Here is an 18,394-nt window from a genome sequence, read left to right on the forward strand (position 1 = left end):
TGTATTTTTATATATATATATATATATATATATATATATATATATATATACACACACACACACACATACATATATGTTATTGGTCCCTATTTCTGACACAGAACTCCTAAAACTCTTGGAACTTTGGAAGTTCCTAACAGACAAGAGCTATAAAGGTGTCTTTTGTTATGTTAATGAGGTAAGGTGACTTTTGGAAAGCACCTAAGGATGGGGGCTGGTTACCAGGAGAACCGTCATGTGATTAGATGGTTGGAACTTTCAGTCCCATCCCCTGACCTCCAAGGAGGGGAGAGGGACTAGAGGTCGAATCAATCACCAACAGTCAATAATCTAATCAATTGTGCCTATATAATAAAACCTCCATAAAAACCCAACAGGAGGGGTTTCAGAGAGCTGCCGGGTTGGTGAGCATTTAGAGAGGGCAGCACGCGCTCAGGGGGCCTGGAGGCTCCACGCCCTTCCCCTACCTTGCCCTGTGCCACTTCCATCTGGCTGTTCCTGAGTTCTATCTCTTCATGATAAACCAGTAATCTAGTAAGTGAAATGTTTCTCTGAATTGTCAGCCACTCTAGTAAATTAACCACACCCAAGGACGGGGTTGCAGGAAACTCTGATCTCCTGCAACTGGCATCTGAAGTAGGGGGGCGGGTGGGGGCAGTCCTGTAGACCTGGGCCCTTAACTGTGGAATCTGATGCTCCATCTCCAGATAGTCAGACCTGGGCTGAACTGTAGGATAGCCAGCTGGTGTCCAAGAACCGCTTGGTGTGGGGAAAACTCGCAGCATGAGACTGGGAGCAGCAAGCCCTTCCATCTCTACTCGTTCCCTGTGTGGTCTCCTCCAGTCTGAGGGTTTTAAACACCGCCTACAAACGTGACCCCCCAAGTTATTTACAGATAGATAAACAGCCTGTTGCTCTCTCTGTAATTGTCCTCTAATACATCCAATGACCGACTCAGCATTTTTCACTCGGACATTTAATATGCATTTCTTAACATTTCAAAACCAAACTCCAGACTAACCTCACCACAACCCCACCCACAAACCTGCTCCTCTCCCACAGTCTTCCCCATCTTATCAAACGACAGCTCCAAGCTTCTAGTAGCTCAGGTCCAAAACTAGTGTCGGCCTTGTTTCCTCTCTTCCTCATGCTCATTTCTTATCCATCAGCATCCATCTTTACTTTTCATATAGAACTCAACCGTTTATCACCATCTCCACTGCTACCAAGCTCACACGGATGCCTCAATAGTCTTCTAAATCATCTATTTCTGCCTCAAACCCCCATTTGCCTACCAGCGGTAATCCTGTAAAAACAAAAACAAAAACAAAAGTCAGACCATGTGATCACCCTGCTCAAAAGTCTCCAATGCCTTCCTTTTTCAGATTAAAAGGCAAAGTCCTCACAAAGTTCCATTAACCAGCTGCCATCACCTCTCTGACTCCCCAAGGCTCACTCCACTTTAGTCACACTGGCCTCCTCCTTGTCCCTTGAACACACCAGGCACACACTTAGGGCCACTAAACCTGCTTCACCTTAGAGGAGGGGCACTCTTCCCTAGACAGTCACCTGTACAGACTGCTCCTCCAGACCCAGGTTCAAAGGTTCCCTTCCTTCTGCAGCCTGCCCTCCCCCACCCCCATGCCTCCCCACTCCCCTCCCCGGTTCCCTCCTTCACTTTTCTCTACAGCACTTACTGCTATCTGATGTACTACTATTTTCTGTCTCCCTTCACTAGAGTGTAAGCTCCACAGGACAGGAATTTCTGTCTATTCTGCTTACAGCTGGATACTACTGCAGAACAGTGCCTGGCAATAAACAGCAGGCACTGCATTCATGTTTGTTTACTTAAAGACTGAGCCCCGACCAAGGGGATTCTCTCACTGATCCATTCAAATACAGGGGCTTAGTCTGAATAATTTCAAAAGTACCGAAATATTACATGCGTGTTTCAATCACTCTGATTGTTCTGATGGATTTAACTCCCTAATTATACTCACACTGGGCTTACATTAGTTTGCATTCCTCTCACGACACACTAATTAGGAGGGGAAGAGTAGTCCAGAATCAGCCTGACAAGAGGAGCAATTAGATTAATTTTTAAAAATAACTTTCCTTAGATAATTCAAAGTGGAAAATCCACACACAACATGTCACAGAATGTAACTGCTAAGGATTTGTGAAACATATGAGTAGAAAAGAGGAAAAGTAAAAATTTCAATCAAATTTTATTAGTACAAAAAACAAAACAAAACAACTTCTACAGAGATTTGATGAATTTTCTCATAGGCAACGTAGAACCTTCACCTAAGATACCATCCTGTGTTTTCCACCCATTTCCTAACCTACACATTCTTCGTTTTCCTTTTTCTAAACTATCAGTGATAAATAGACTATTTAGATGACACTATATTTACAAAGTTTCTCAAAGAAGAGATTAAAAAAAAATCTTATAAATACAGTTTTACATTTGTATTTGTATAGTGTTTTACACATTTTCCAAAGTGCCTTCACATCTTTCTCTCTTTACGATCTTCATCCTGGCAAGTACAATAACAGACAGACATTCTCACAACCTCCTCCACCTCCCACATACACACACTTTACAGACGGAAAAAATTCCGAGTCTCAAAAGAGACTAACTGATGTGCTCAAGGTCACTAAGTGGTTCAGCCTTGACAGTAACCGAGTTCTTTCAAATCTAAGTCCGTTGTTTTCCATCACCCCAATGAAATCACCTCACCCAGTGATTAGAAAAAGGTACCACTGCGTAAGTCTACAAAGACTCGACTATAAAAGCGTCTTCTTTTGAGACTGGGGATTTTTACATTCCAATCTATTAATGTGCTAATATTCCTCGAGAAAAAAAGGAAAACAGCCCAAGAAGTCAATAAAAATCAAGTAAAGAAAATTTAGACTCCAAAGCAGCAGCAACACGGGACAAATGCTCTCTGCATATGAGATCCACACTTCAGAACCTCCGAACTACCAAGCAGATACCTAACAGCACTGCACCCAGAGGAAGACAACCAACGAAGGCCACTCCAGGTAAATCACTTATTGCCGCTAGCACTCACACCAGATTGGTATCTGATAGCCCTGGAAATCTGGACTGAAAATATAAGAATGAAAGTCTTTTGCTTTTCTCTCCAAGGCTCAGCTCAGTTTCAGATAAACAAATGGCTCCATGACACATTTCATCTGTACTTCTTCCTGGTCTCCTCTAATATTCTAAGACGAGGAAAGAGGGATTCCTTTTTCATTCCAGCTGCACCCTAAAGCAATCCAGAAGAACTCACAAACAGTACATTCCACGTGAGATTAGAAGCTTTTTTTTTCCCATCATCAGGGCATAACCATGTCTCTGACCCATATTAAAACTGCTCCTAGTAGAAATCTAGATTCATTTCTGAAGCCAAGTCAAGCTTACTTGGGACAAACTGCAAATACGGCTACAATCCCAGGGGGCAACAGCACACATGGAATTAACAGAATCTGGCCCAGGTGGGGAGATGAGTCATTTAGTCTAGGGCCAGGGCAGACTGACCTAAAAATAGGCAAGGTTTCAGCACACATGGTTCAGCTCTGTGGAACAGTATTTGCCACCTCAGATACTCTTCTTTCTTCCATTCTTCAGCCAATACTAAGGGACTGACAAGTTACATCAGACTTTATTATAGTTTCTTCAAGAAAGTAAGTGGTTGGAGAGAAGTTAAAATAATCTAACTATGAAGGTAAAAAAAAAAAGATGTGAACCTACTCCACAAGAAATAAGTGATCTAGTTAACAGAGGCTTGGAACCGATGTCCTAGGTGGTGAAAACGGTCCTGGTCTGGAAGACCCCCTGCAGAGCCTAAACCAGTGAGGCAAGCAAGGTGCATAGGGCACAGAAGTTAAGGAGGCACTGACTCCAAGAGCTGTTCAAGTACAGGGCTGGCACCTGAGAGTGAGTGCCTCCTTAAATTTTGTATCCTAAATGCCCCATTTGCCAAGCGAGAAAACACTGGTAACACCTTTTAAGTAAAGTACTGAAAAGAAAAAAAAATCAACACAGAGTTCTATACCCAGCAAGACTATCTTTTAAAAATGAAGGCAAAAAAGACTTTTTCTTAAATTGGAGGTACTGGGAATTGAACCCAGGATCTCATGAATGCTGAGGCATGCACTCTACCACTGAGCTATACCCCCACCTCCAAAATACATTTTTAGACCTTGGAAAATGAAAAGAATTCAACACAAGCAGACTCACATTACCAAAAATGTTAAAGGAAATCCTTCAGACAGAAGAAAAATTCTCAATACAAATCCAGATCTACATAAAGGAATGAAGAACACTAGAAATGGTCACTTCAAAGGTAAATAAATGTTTTTATTATTTAAATCTCTTAAAAAATAATTGACTGTTTAAGTAACAATATACTGAGGGTTTATAACATATTTAAAAGTAAAATGTATCATAACAAGAATATAAAGACTAAGAAAAGAGAAACAGAAGCATACTTTTCTAAGGTTCAATGCCATACATGAAGTGGTATAGTATTCTTTGAAAGTAAATAAAGATGTATACCACAAACATTTATATACTATAAACCCTAAGCAAACACTAAAATAAGGTAAGTAGTTACAGCTATAAGGTAACTAACATGACAAAACAGAATCTAGAAAATACTCAACTAATCCAAAAGAAGTCAGGAAAAAAAGGAATGAAGGAAAAAAGAACAGATAGCACACATAAGAAACAAACAGCAAGATGACAGACTCACACATTATCACATCAATAATCACATTAAATGTAAATGGCCTATACATGCTACTTAAAAGACAGATATCATCAGATTGGATTAAAAAGCATGATCCACTAGAAGCTGCCTACGAGAAACAATAAATATAATATAGAGAGACAAGTAGATTAAAAGTAAAATGATGGGAAAAGACATACCAAACAGCAACTGTAGTGGCTACATTAATATAAGACAATTCTTAGAGCAAAGACTATAACCAGGAATGATGACAGTCATTTCATAATGACATTCATTTCATCATGAAAACATAAAAATCCTGAATGTTTACGCCCCTAGTAACAGAGCTTCAAAATACATGAAGCAAAAACTGATAGACCTGCATGAGGAAAGAGACAAATCCAGTTATTTTAAGAATTTCCAATCCTTCTCTCTCAAAAACTGATGTAACAAATAGGCAAAAAAAAATAAAAAAAAGAAAAGAAAAGAAAAGAAAAGAAAGCAAGGATATAGTAGATTTAGACAACACTGTCAATGAATTTAATCTGATTGACATTTCTAAAACACATTACTACCCAATAGCACAACAGCAAAAGAATACGCATACTTCTCAAGAGTATACAGAGCCCTTATAAACAGAGACCATATTCTGGGCAATAAAACAAGGCTAAATAAATTCAACTGATTCAAGTTACACAAAGTATGTTCTCTGACCACAACATAATTAAAAATCAACAGCAGAAAGATTCTAGGAAAATCCTCAAATATCTGGAAATTGAAGAACAAACTTCTAAACAATTCATGGGTTTAAAAAGTGGGGGGCAGGGTAAATTAGAAGGTATTATTACCTGTGGGATTGTTCTAAAGAGGTTATGTAAGGAGAAATTTATAGCAATGAATGCTTATACTTGGAAGAAAAAAAGGTCTCAAATCAATGTCTTAAGCTTCTACCTTTTAGAAACTAGAAAAAGAAGAGCAAAGTAAACCCAAAGTAAGCGGAAGAAAGGAAATCAAGATCAAAGCTGAAATCAACAAAACAGAAAGTAGAAATAAAAGAAAAAAGATCAATGAATCCAAAAGCTGGTTCATTGAGAAGAGCAATTAAGATGAGCCAGAACGATGAGGAAAACGAGAACTACACAAGCAACCAATATCAGGAATAAAAGTGATGTCCTTAGAGTCTACAGGTACTAAAAAGATAATAAAAAATGATAGATAACTTTATGCCAATAAATTTGACAAATTAGATGAAACAAATATTTACAAACCACTTATACGACAAAGAACTTATATCTAAAATATTTAAATAACTCTCAGAATTCAACAGAAAAAAAAAAAAAAAGAAATTCAATTAAAAATGAGCTGAAGACATGAAGAGAAGAGATATTTCACCAAAAAGGATATACAGATGGCAAATATGGTAAGTTCAACATCATTAGTCATCAGGGAAATGCAAATTAGGACCAGACTGAGATACCACTACACACCTATTAGAACACCTAAATGAAGAAACAGCGACAATAACAAATGCTAAGGCAGAGAAGCTAGACCTCTAATACAATGCTGATGGGCCCGTAAAACAGCACATCTCTCTGGAAAATGGTTTGCTTTGGCAGTTTCTTAAAATAAACTTTATACTTTCTTTTCTTAAGTTTATTTCATTTGTTTCTTTTTCCTTTTTTTTTTTTTTTCACTACAGCGGTACTAGGGATTGAACCCAGGACCTCCTGCATGCTAACCATGTGCTCTACCACTAAGTTACATCCCCATCCTTCTTACACTTTCTTAAATATATTTACCATACTACCCAGGAATTCACACTCCTAAACATTTATCCCAGAGAAATGAAAAGTCATGTCCACACAAAACCTTGCACACAAATGTTGACAGCAGCTGATTTCTAATAGCCAAAACTGGAACTGCCCAAATGTCCAACGACGGTTGAAGATTAAACAAACTCTCGTACATTCATACCATGGGATATTGTTCAGCAATAGAAAGGAACTATTGATACATGTAACAACTTGGATGGATTTCAAGGAAATTATGCTGAGTTAAAAAACAGCCAGTCTCAAAGGTTACATGGTGTATGATTCCATTTATATAACATCTGGAAATGACAAAATAGTGATTTTGACAAATGTTCCATGGTTACATAAGATGTTAACATTAGGGGAAGCTGAGTGAAAGGTATATGGAAATTCTCTGTACTTTGCAATCCTCCTATAAAATATAACTATTTCAAATCAAAAAATTTTTTTAAGTCAAGGGGGTCTTTTCCCACCTCTGGTAAATTCTTCCTTAAAACCATCCAAATATTACCAATCACTATTAGGTGCAAATTCTTTAATAGCCTTTACAGATTCACAATTAATCTGGAACAGGAGACACGAATTCAAGCAAACAAGAACTCTCGTAATACCCCTACTTATATTGGGCCACACTGAGTTAGTAGTCAGTAAAGAACAGTCATCCCTAAATTTTATTTTTGGAAACCAGGAGCTTAAAAAATCTATCCCCAAAGAAAATATCTTTTCCCTAAAGCATTAAAGCTCCGTAAAATCCAATTAAAATCTCTGACTCTTACTGCTCAAATCACTTATTTAGCAGTGGCATTCAAGTCAAGCTCAAAAGGATCTTTGACGTATGAGACAAATTACTACTGTACTATTAGCAAGAAAATCTTTAAAAAATATATTTAAAATTTTTTTATATCATGGCTGATTGGTTTTTGAATTAAGTAAATAAAAGTCAAGGGAAATGAATTTCATTTGTAATTATTCAACTCAAACTTTCACTGTTAAGCAACAAAGTCAGGAGAATTCTGCTAGAAGTGTACCTGTCAAAGAAATCCTAAAATACCTGAGAATAAAGTATCTTGCTCCTAAATACCTCCAAATAGCTTTTTGTACTTTAAAGAGTTTCTTTCAGTTATCAACTGTCTAATTTTCAAAAACCTGGCTTTCCTTTTTGGAATAATGCTACAGACTCAGTACTATAAACAGAAGTGCTATTGTCAAAAATCGATCCCATAATAAAAAGAGTCAAGGTCACTTGTCTTATAGAAAATTACTGCCAAATGCTGCCGGACCCTGCTCTTCTTCCTTCTGGGCCAGTAGCCAGATGCTAATCATTTTTAGGCCGTTTCTAATTTTTAGTACACAATTTAGTACACAATACCACATCTGAATAGACAGTATTTTAATGAACGTTCTCTATAATTGGTCTAACGTTTTGGCGCACGCGCACGCACACACACACGATTCACAAGACCCCTGGAAGTATATGTAAGAAACTGGTAACAGTAGTTGATTTTGGGGCAACTGTTTGGGCCTTCGAATTTTGTAAGTTTTTGTAATAACTATTCAAAAAACTTTATCTCTTAAAGGAAAAAGCAATAATAAAACATTAATTCTGGTTAAAATATTTTACCTTATAAGAGAATATATGTGGCTTTCTTTCTAAAATCTTTTATTTTAATATGTAACTTTTTTTAAAAAATTGCCACACCCTTCTAATCAAAGAAATACAAATTAAAGTCTGATAATTTATGCTTATTAAGTTAGAAAAGGGTTTTAAAACTAACACCAATATTGGCATGTAAACTGGCATAATCTTTCTAGAAAGCAATGTGGAAATACCTTATTTTTTTAAGGTCTTACCTTTTGACTGAACATTTTTACTCCTAAGAAAATAATCAAATGTGGAGAAATATTTACAAAGACTTTCATCAGTGTTATCAGCAGAGGAAAAAATATTCAATAGTTGGGAATGGTTAAATCACTACACATCCATTCAACAGAAAATTATGCTATTAAAAATTCGGTTTTGAAACAATTTTAACAAAGTAGGAGAGTCCAATGCTTGATGGGAGGACAAACAGTATACAAATGAACAAACATATTCATGGAAGGAGAGCGAATGTGCACCACTATGTTAGCAATGCTTACATTTGAGCTGAAGGAGCTGAGGTATTAGACTGCTGTCTTTCGTATTTTTCCAAGTTTTTTTTTTTTTTTTCAATGGAGGTACTGAGGATTGAGCCCAGGACCTCACTCAGGCTAAGCACATGCTCTACCACTGAGCTGTACATGCTGTCCTCATATTTCCCCAAATTTTTAAAATAATTCCTAGAACTAATAAAATTAGAGAGGAAAACACAAGCTATATATATTTATACATATATATTCTTAAGTTTACAATATTGCAAAACTGATGGTATTTAAACAGCTGAAACAAATTAAATCAAAACCTTCTAATTAATAACATTTAAGGAACCTGGTGACTAACTCACATGACTATGTATCATTAAGATCATTCCTACAGGTACAATAAGCACTAGCAGCTAGCTTAATTTTACATCAACACAGCAAAAAAGACGATTTTGGACTATCATATGGCACAGCATGGACAAAAATTAAATCCCATCAAACAGGATTAATAATGTAATTATGAGTTAAATTATAGTAATACTTATTATATAACAAGTAATAATACCCCTGGAAGAAAGAAGTGATTGAACTAACATGTAACACTTAAATCAATAAATATAAGCAAACTTTTCCTTCAAATGAACTGAATCTGCTAGTGGGAAAAACAGTAATTATTAATGAATGGGTAATCTACCATTTCTCAAACATTAATCTGGATAGTTTCAAGTCGGTGGAGTTTATCCTTAAAGGTTTTTTCCACCATTACTGCTCCCTCGAAAATCAAAAATCTCACAAGGTCACTATCATGCTTCGCATGTTTCAGTGGGTTACTACCGTCTTAAGTCCAAATTCCTTACATTGATTGTAAGATTCTTCACATATGGTCCTTGCTTTCACTCCCTACTCCTTCCTTCTTTCTTGCTTCCTATGCTCTGGCTCAATGGTTTGCAAAGTGTGATCCTTGAACCACCACCATCTCCATTCCCTGTGAACGTCTTAGATCTCCAAATTCATGAGCCCTACTCCTGCGAGGAGATTCATATTCACTTTATAGCTTGAAAACCTCTGCTCTAACCCTCCAAATTGCCTGCAAATCCCTAAATCTGCCCCACTCTCTCTCTGCAAAGGCAGCTCCCTACCTACAGTGCTCTAACCCCATTCCTCACCAGGTATCTCATCCACCTTGTTTCCTACTCATCTTTCAAGTCTTAGCTTAGAAATCACTTCAAAAGGAAACTGAAAACTTTTTCAGAATTAGAAAAACATTTCTCAAGATGTCTTCTATTACTGCAGGGGTTCCCATTTGCATTCTTCACCAGCTAAAGCCATTTCTAAAATTACTTAAGGCCATCAAAGAAAGCCTTTACCTGACATATCCCAAAACATAAGTTATGCATTGGTATAAATGATTTCAAACTGTATACAATAGTAGAAAAATAAAATGTATAGTAGAACCAAACTGTCAGAAATAAATGATTTTTTCATGTTGGGAAAATACAGGAAAACAGGCAACCAGTTCTGAAATTCACACCTTAAAATTAATTCATTTGAATTTTCTCTTTTCTGCGTATTTCTCCCATCTTCTACAGAAGGGACAATAACTAATAAAGAATATGTTTTTAAAACAAAAAAAGTCTAACCAAGAGGAAAGAGAAATGTGTGGAGCCTGGATAAAATTAAGCGTTACATGTTTTATGTCAGATATAGGAATAAAGCATGGACCAGGAGCTAGCTGCTCTCCAACATTTTTAATAAGTCTGAGATAATCTCACAGTACATGATTAGTTAATAATTTATCTTCAGGCATTTAATGATCATCTAGCATGTGCTAAGGGCCCTGTGAAATTAAGAATTACATGTATCTCTTTCTGTATATACATACATATAAATATACATGGAGATGAGGTTAATACCTAACCATTATTTAACCAAGAAATGAATCTTAATGCCCACGAAAAGACAGGTACAAGCTTTGTTCCTAAGAGCTAAAACCTGAAATGGCCCAAATGTCTATAAATAGTACAATAAAAAATATATATATACTCATACAATGGAATACTGCACAGCAATGAAAAAGAATGAATCACTAACTTAAAAAATGATTTGATTCCATTTATATGAAGTTTAAGAATAAGTAAAACGAATGTTCTGTGATGGAAGTCAGGGTAATGGTTACTTCTGCGAAGCACTGACCAGGAGAGAGCAAGCGGAAGGGTGCTAAGGTCTTAGTTCTGTACTTGGTGTGGTTGGGGACCACATGTTTACACATGGAGAAACTCACTCAGCTGTTTACGATTTCTGCACTTTACTGTATACAATTTAAGTGCTAAAATCTTTTTTTTAATAGAAGAGAAAGTTCCTCTTCCTCTCTGCCAGGAAGAAAGGGGAGAAGGTTAGATCAAATGATCTTCAAGTTTCTGCTTTAAAGTTCGATTGTCATATTCATTCTTTCAACAAAAATTTGAACACCTTCTTTGTAACAGGTACTGTTCTGGGTGCTGGGGATATAGAATAAAATGGGTTAAAAAAAAAAAAGCGAGGGAGACATGGGTATCTGGAAGAATATGTTCCAGGCCTTCTGAAGCAGCAAGGAGGCCACTGGCACTGAAGGGAAGTGAACAAGGGTTAGATTTAAAAAAAAAAAAAAAAGTGTACACACACACACACACACACACACACACACACACACACACACACACACACACAGAGGTTCCTTTCCCCAGTCTTTCCCATTTAAAGACTAACTTAAATCAAACTTTTCTACGTGGAAACTTCTGTAATCATTAGCCCAGTCCACATTTACCTTCTTCTGAGCTCCTAGGGCTGCATCATTCCTGGCATCTTTATATACTGCCTTGCAATTAAATACTTACTACCTCGCACTTCTAATAAATTGAGACTTTTCAGGGCAGTGACTAGATTTTAAGCTTTTTTTGTATCCCTATCAGTTAGCCCATGGTTGGCACTTAAGTGGTAAGGTTGACGCTAATAACTTCACCAGGAAGATCAGTAAACTGTGGACAGATTTTTAAAAAGAAAAAAGAGGAAGGAAAGAAACCAAGACTGGGGAACTACGTGAGTAAAGAGGCACTGCAGCGTCTCCATGTGTCATGATCCAAAGTCAGGATTTTCTCTGAGCCATATCCTTAAGACTCTGAGATCCTCAACATCACTCTTCTAAAAGCCACTCTAGGCTTCTTTTCCTGGGGAGAAATCAGGCACCCGGTTTCCTTTCAAATAATGGTTTTACAACACTAATGTTCATAACTAGCTTAACAACAATAACAACAACAACAAATTCTAACCAACCACAAAGCTGAGTGATCTTGAGCAAGTCATTCAATCATTCTTGTGTATGTCAGTTCCCCCATATGCTAAATGCAGGAGTTGGATTCAGTGGTTTCTAAAGTCCAATCAATCTTAAATTCTCTAGCTTTTTTGAAAAAACTGAATGGATAAACCTTACAACCTACTTCTTCAATTTATAAAATGAATTTAAGAATCTATTAATTTAAAAAAATTTTATTGAAGTATAGTCAGTTTACAATGTTGTGTCAATTTCTGGTGTACAGCATAATAGTTCATTCATACATATATATATATTCTTTTTCATATTCTTTTTCATTATAGGTCACTATACGATATTGAATATAGTTCCCTGTGCTATACAAAATAAGCTTGCTTATCTATTTTATATATAGTAATTAGTATCTGCAAATCTCAAACTCCCAATTTATCCCTTCCCACCCTGCTTCCCTCCCTAGTAACAAGAAGTTTATTTTCTATGTCTGTGAGTCTGCTTCTGTTTTGTAAATAAGTTCATTTGTCTCTTTTTTTTTTTTTTAATTCCACATGTAAGTGATATCATGTGGTAGTTTTCTCTTTCTGGCTTACTTCACTTAGAACGACAGTCTCCAAGTCCATTCATATTGCTGCAAATGGCATTATTTCACTTTTTATGACTAAGTAGTATTCCACTGTATAAGTATACCCAACTTTATTCAGTCATCTGTCAATGAACATTTAGGTTGCTTCCATATCTTGGCTATTGTAAATAGTGCTGCTATGAACATTGGGGTGCATTTATCTTTTTGAATTAGAGTTCCTTCCAGATATATGCCCAGAAGTGGGACTGCTGGATCATATGGTAAGTCGAATTTTAGTCTTTTGAGGAATCTCCATACTGTTTTCCATAATGGCTGCAAGAAACTACATTCCCACCAACAGTGTAGGAGGGTTCCCTTTTCTCCACACCCTCTCCAGCATTTAGCGTTTGTGGACGTTTTAATGATGGCCATTCTGACTGGTGTGAGGTGATACCTCATTGTAGTTCTGACTTACATTTCTCTGATAATTAGCAATATTGAGCATTTTTTCATGTGCCTATTGACCATTTGTATGTCTCTGCTGGAGAATTGCTTGGTTAGGTCTTCAGCCCATTTTTGGATTGGGTTGTTTGTTTGTTTTTTTATTATTAAGTTGTATGAGCTGTTTATATATTCTGGAAATTAAGCCCTTGTCAGTCTCATCTTTTGCAAATATTTTCTCCCATTCTGTAGGCTATCTTTTTGTTTTGCTTATGGTTTCCTTTGTTAGTGCAAAGACATGCAACTGATTTCTGTATGTTAATCCTGTATCCTGCTAAATAATTTTAAATACACTGAATAAGAACTCATATTCAGAAAACACTGTAGTATTTGGAAAAAAGCATAGCCTCTGGAATAAGACAGACCTGGGTCTAGTTACAGACTGCTTCTTAGAAGATAATCACCCTGAGAAAGTTATGAAATTTTCAGGATTAGTTTTGAGAGTTAAAGGCAATATATGTAAAGCAATTATTAAGCCAATATAAAAACCCATAGACCCTGGCAAAGTCATTTCTCACACAGAAAACAGCCAAGGTAAAATACCTACCAATCACTGGCGTCCAAGATCTGAAATGCCCAAACTAGTTCATAACTCTCCTGGCAACTTTAGTTGCCTCAAAACTGCACAAGACTTTTTGCAAGTTTAACAGACCAACCCCTAACTCCTGTAACGCCAGCAGTCTCTCTTCTTAAATACGAGGATAAGAACTACAGATCTAATAACAGTTTGTGGTCATAGGGGCAAGAGGATAATTCAGAAAGCCCAAAGTTTTAGAAAACTAGGATAAGACTGAGATCTGGGCTTAACTGACATTATGAAGCTATTAATCTTGGCCCTCAGAGTTCAAATCTGTAATGGGAGCCAACTGTGTAAAGTGAGCAACAGAGATTCAGTAAGTAGCAAGGCATACACGTCTGCTTTTGAGTCCAGGAAGAGAGAGACACACGTAATTAGTGTTCTAATGAACGCAAGAGGATGGATGAACAAATGCAAAGAATGAATAACCCAGCGGGGCTGGAAGAGGGAGGGCCACACCACACGGGTCAAAGAGCAGAGAGCACTTAAGCCATGTCCTGAAAACAGCAGACTCTGTCAGCAAGACAGGAGAAGGAAAGGCATTCTAAGCAGCGGGGAGAATAGGTAAGGAGGCTCCAAGTCAGGAGACAGCGTGGCTCCTTCAGTGAGCTGATGGCGTCAGCAGAGCCGGGGCTTGAGCTTCATGGTGGGAAATGCGGGCGGCGAGCCAGATGAGGGAGGGGCCTCGTCACCACAATCAGAACTAATACTGCAGGCAGGGGAGAAGCACGAGGCTTAAGAAGGAAGCACTGAACATATTTCCACTTCAGAAAAATCACATTGGCAGGAATGTAAAGGACAGATTAAAGGGGGTCAACCACGAAAGACTTCATCCTACATTTGGAATTAAACAAGGGTACTACATGACCATGTAGATTCTCTATTACAAAACGAGGATCAGAAACAAAAATGACAATGCTTTAACAAATAAAGCTAAATTATCAAAAGGAAATCTTTTACCTTCATGACTGTGTATTCTTTTTTTATTGATTTATAATCATTTTACAATGTTGTGTCAAAATGACGGTGTATTCTTGAATTATTTCCTGTATATCTTAAAAAACAAGATGCTCTAAAATTATGTACGATATATAAAAATGACGTGGAAGTAGCTGCATCCTGAGAACTAGCTACTCTCACGGCATCTATCCCCTTTCTGTACATGTAATACTGTAGACATGCAACATAAAAGTATCGGTGTAACAAAATCCTTGGAGCTGGAGCTGGTACTGATTACTGACAGGGGTTTCTTTTGCTTTAATTTTGTAAGTATGGAAACCAAGGCCCGGAGACTAAGGAATTATCCAAAGTCATATGGATGGCAGCACAGTGAAAACTGGAATTCATGTCTTATGATTTTCTTTCTAGAAACTGGTTTAGTGTGTCACATTTATGTCAGAATTTTGAATGATAATCCAAAAGACACTCTGGTATCGCCATTTTCCACAGCGTAATAGTGCACTATGAAACTATTTTTATGTTTCATACGCCTCACAAGAAAAACATATCTATTAGATGTCCATATGTATGACAGAAAGAAATTTCATCCTGAAACCTGGGCCACAATAAAACCACCACCTGCTCCGCCACAAAAACACAAACTATTCTTCTCTAGTGAGTCTAAAAACTTCCTTTTTCAAACTCGGGAAACAAATTTTAAATAAGAAAGGCCTAAGATTAACTTATCTTTACATAATTAAAGATCCAACATCTCTAACATGTCTTAACATCTTACTTGGGCCTAAGTCTTTCTCCTGTTCTGTTGTGCTCCCCTCCTCACCGCAGCCGTGTAATTTTAGATACCCGAAGTACATTTTTTCCTTCACTAGTACACACGGTGGAAGTGGCAACAGTGAAAAAAGCCTCATAAATACAGCATATTTCTCTATGGTTGCATAGTGACCAACATGTTTTAATTTTTAGACTTCTCTAATTCACACTTAAGTGTCTGCTCCTTGAAATAGATTCAAAACAGTGTAAAAGCATGTAATTAATAACTCTCTTCCATGCCTTTGCAACTCTCTCCTGAAATCCCCCAAACATTTGTAAGCATGATGTTTATCCTTACAGACTTTTTATGCTCATATAACAGAAGGTGCTAATCCTCAGAGTCAAAATATATTTTAATACCCAAAGTCTGTTGATCATAATCTAATCTTTAATATTTCAGAAGGTAGACCATTATCTTGTTTGGTTTTTAGTTATCATGACAGACATCAATTATATTATCACTCAGGGTTTTTTTTAATAATAAGCTGAACCTCAAATATCCTGTTTATTTCTTCCTTATCAGTAATTCAATTATTTTATGTACTTATTTATTTATTGTCTTTCTGTTTTGATGTAGGTTTCATGAGGGCTGGAATCACTGTACCTTCAGTGCTGGGACACTGAGCAGATAATCAAGTATTTGTTGACTGATCAGTATGTTTACACAGAAATTATGAAAGCTGCTTCTTAAAAGGTTACTGAAATCTGCTTATCATTGGCTTTAAAAAATAATGAGAAAAAAAAAGGCTGCTTAGGGCTTTTTGGCTGTGGTTCCAATCAAATATCTGCTCATCAGGTTTGATAGTTATAAAAGTCAATCAGGCATTTTTGTTTGATTTATAACAAAAACAAAGAACTTAAGTTTTTCAAAGAATGAAATATTGCTATGTAGAATTCCTGTTTTTTAAAAATGATTTCAAAAGTCAAGGATTAAGTACATTATCACTAATATTTCTGGTTCTAAGAGCAGAAGAAATGTCATTTTAAAAACTGTCACTAAGAAGACTATGGCAGGCAAAATTATTTGCTTTGGCATACCCAAATTTGTCTGTTTATCCCAAATTACAGAACTACTGTGAGTCCAGGTTCCACCGCTTGCCACACCAGGCTTCATCTGCAGGCCTCTATGGAAAGTAGCTATCTAACCAGAAGAGCTGTCAACAAAAGAACAGACCATCCGCCCTACGCATCAAACACATACGCACACACATGTGTACAGGCCATTTCCTCTGAATTCCACCTAAGTCGGGGCTAGTTACCCAGGACTCTGCATAGGAGTCAAGACTAACAAAACTGTAAAGCTGGATTCTCTAAAAGAGCTCGTATTTCACAGAACGCTTTTGCAAATCTCCAGCTCTGGAATTTCAAATCCCAATGCGCTATTTGGAAACTGATTTTGAAGTTACTCGTCTCCACAAACAACAGAGGGAAGCCAGAACACACTTCCCGGCACCACTCGCCTCCCTACCACTCCGGGCAGGACTTCGGGGCAGACCACCTAGGAAGGACACCGCGGCCACGCGGCGCCCCAGTCCTCGGGGGCCTCCGCGCTCACCCCGAGGGGCCCACGGTCCGGCCAGCACGCCCCACGGGGCTCCCGGAGCGGGGGGCGGAGAACCGCAGGGCACACCCGCTGCTTGTCCAACGAAGCACCAACCCGCTGAGCCCGTGAGCTACCCGCGGAGCAGCCGCGCCGGGAGGGAGCCGGGTCCCAGGACGCGCACCACCTCAGGCTGCCCGGGGCCGGCCCGGGACGCCCCTTCCCGCCACGCCGCCCCCGACCGGGCTGGAGACCGGGCCGAGTCACCGCGCCCGCCGCCCCCCGAAGCCCGGCAAGCAGACACCCCCCCGAACCCCAAGCACGGCTTCTTCGTCCCGGGAGCGCGAAACAGGACGCCCAGCCGCGCGACCCCGCGGACCTGCCCCTCGGAGACCCGGACCTCGCCGCACCGAACCCTCTGCCCCAAAGCGCCTGCGGCCGCGGCAAAGGCTCCCTGTCCCAGAGCCGAGGAGCCCGGAGAACCCCCCTCCACCGTCCTCCCGCCTCAAGACCGAGGAGCCCCGCAACCCCGACACGTCGCCTCCTCCCCGCGAAGAGCCCTGGCACCCACGCCGCCCTCGGGCGCCCGCCGCCGGACCCCGCGCCGCCGCCGGGCCCCGCACGCCCGCCCCCGCCGCGCCGCGCCACGCCGCGCCGCCTCCGCCCGGAGCCCGCCTGCCCTCCTGCCCGCGACCGCTCCTCGGCCGAGGCGCGCTCCGGCGTCCTCACCTGGGCAGCGTCGGAGGGCGAGCGGACCGAGGAGCCCTGGGGAAGACGAGGCGGCGGCGGAGAGGGGCGGCCCAGGCCTGCGTCTGCCGCGGCCCCCACGGCTCCGCGAGCAAGAGCTGCGTGAGGAGAACCCTCCCGCGCCGCGCGCAGCCGGGACACCGAGCCTCGGCCGTACCCGCCGCTCTTCCCGCGAGATCCCAGCTACGGCCGGGGCGGGGCGCGGCGAGGGGCGGGGCCGCGGCGGGGGCGGGGTGGGGCGGGGCCGCGGCGGCTCGAGTGACAACCCCGAGAGCCTGTCGGCGGCGGCGCCGGAGGCGGGACTAGGAGCCTCATACGGCCAATTGTAAAATAGGAGAGGCGAGTGGCCCACAGCTTCTCCCCTGCCCGCCCCTCATCAGCAAACCTGGCCGAGGGACCGCGACCTGAAGCGGGCGGGGGGAGTCTCGGGTGCAGGGTCCTGGCTCGGGTCTGGCGGGGGTCGGGCCCTGCAGACACACCTGGCTGGGGAGGAAGGCGGCTCCCGCACCGGCGTTACCCTTGGTTACGGCACCCCCTCGGCCGGCTCTCCGCCTCTAACCCCGCGCCCCTGATGCGATGCCCCGGTTTTCCAAACCCCTGCTCGGGACTCTCGGTCCGACAAAAGACTTTCTTCCGATTCGTGTTTCTTTCTACTTAAAGCCTCTAGAAGAGTAAAAAGTGAGTCACCATCATAACAAATTCCAAAATTACGTGAGAAGTCG

At 40.1% G+C, this 18,394-nt stretch overlaps 1 protein-coding gene across 1 annotated transcript in view; it reads right to left on the reverse strand.

Moving 5' to 3' along the window:
- The window catches only part of GLCE (glucuronic acid epimerase), a 54,494-nt gene extending 36,634 nt beyond the window's left edge, over positions 1 to 17,860 (reverse strand). Inside the window, exon 1 of the mRNA XM_074354361.1 lies at positions 17,655 to 17,860. The gene's annotated coding sequence lies outside the window, so the exon portion shown is untranslated. The remainder of the gene's footprint in view (positions 1 to 17,654) is intronic.
- Positions 17,861 to 18,394: the final 534 nt, after the last annotated feature.

This window comes from Camelus bactrianus, chromosome 27 (genome assembly GCF_048773025.1).
Source record: "Camelus bactrianus isolate YW-2024 breed Bactrian camel chromosome 27, ASM4877302v1, whole genome shotgun sequence".
Lineage (NCBI taxonomy): Eukaryota > Metazoa > Chordata > Mammalia > Artiodactyla > Camelidae > Camelus > Camelus bactrianus.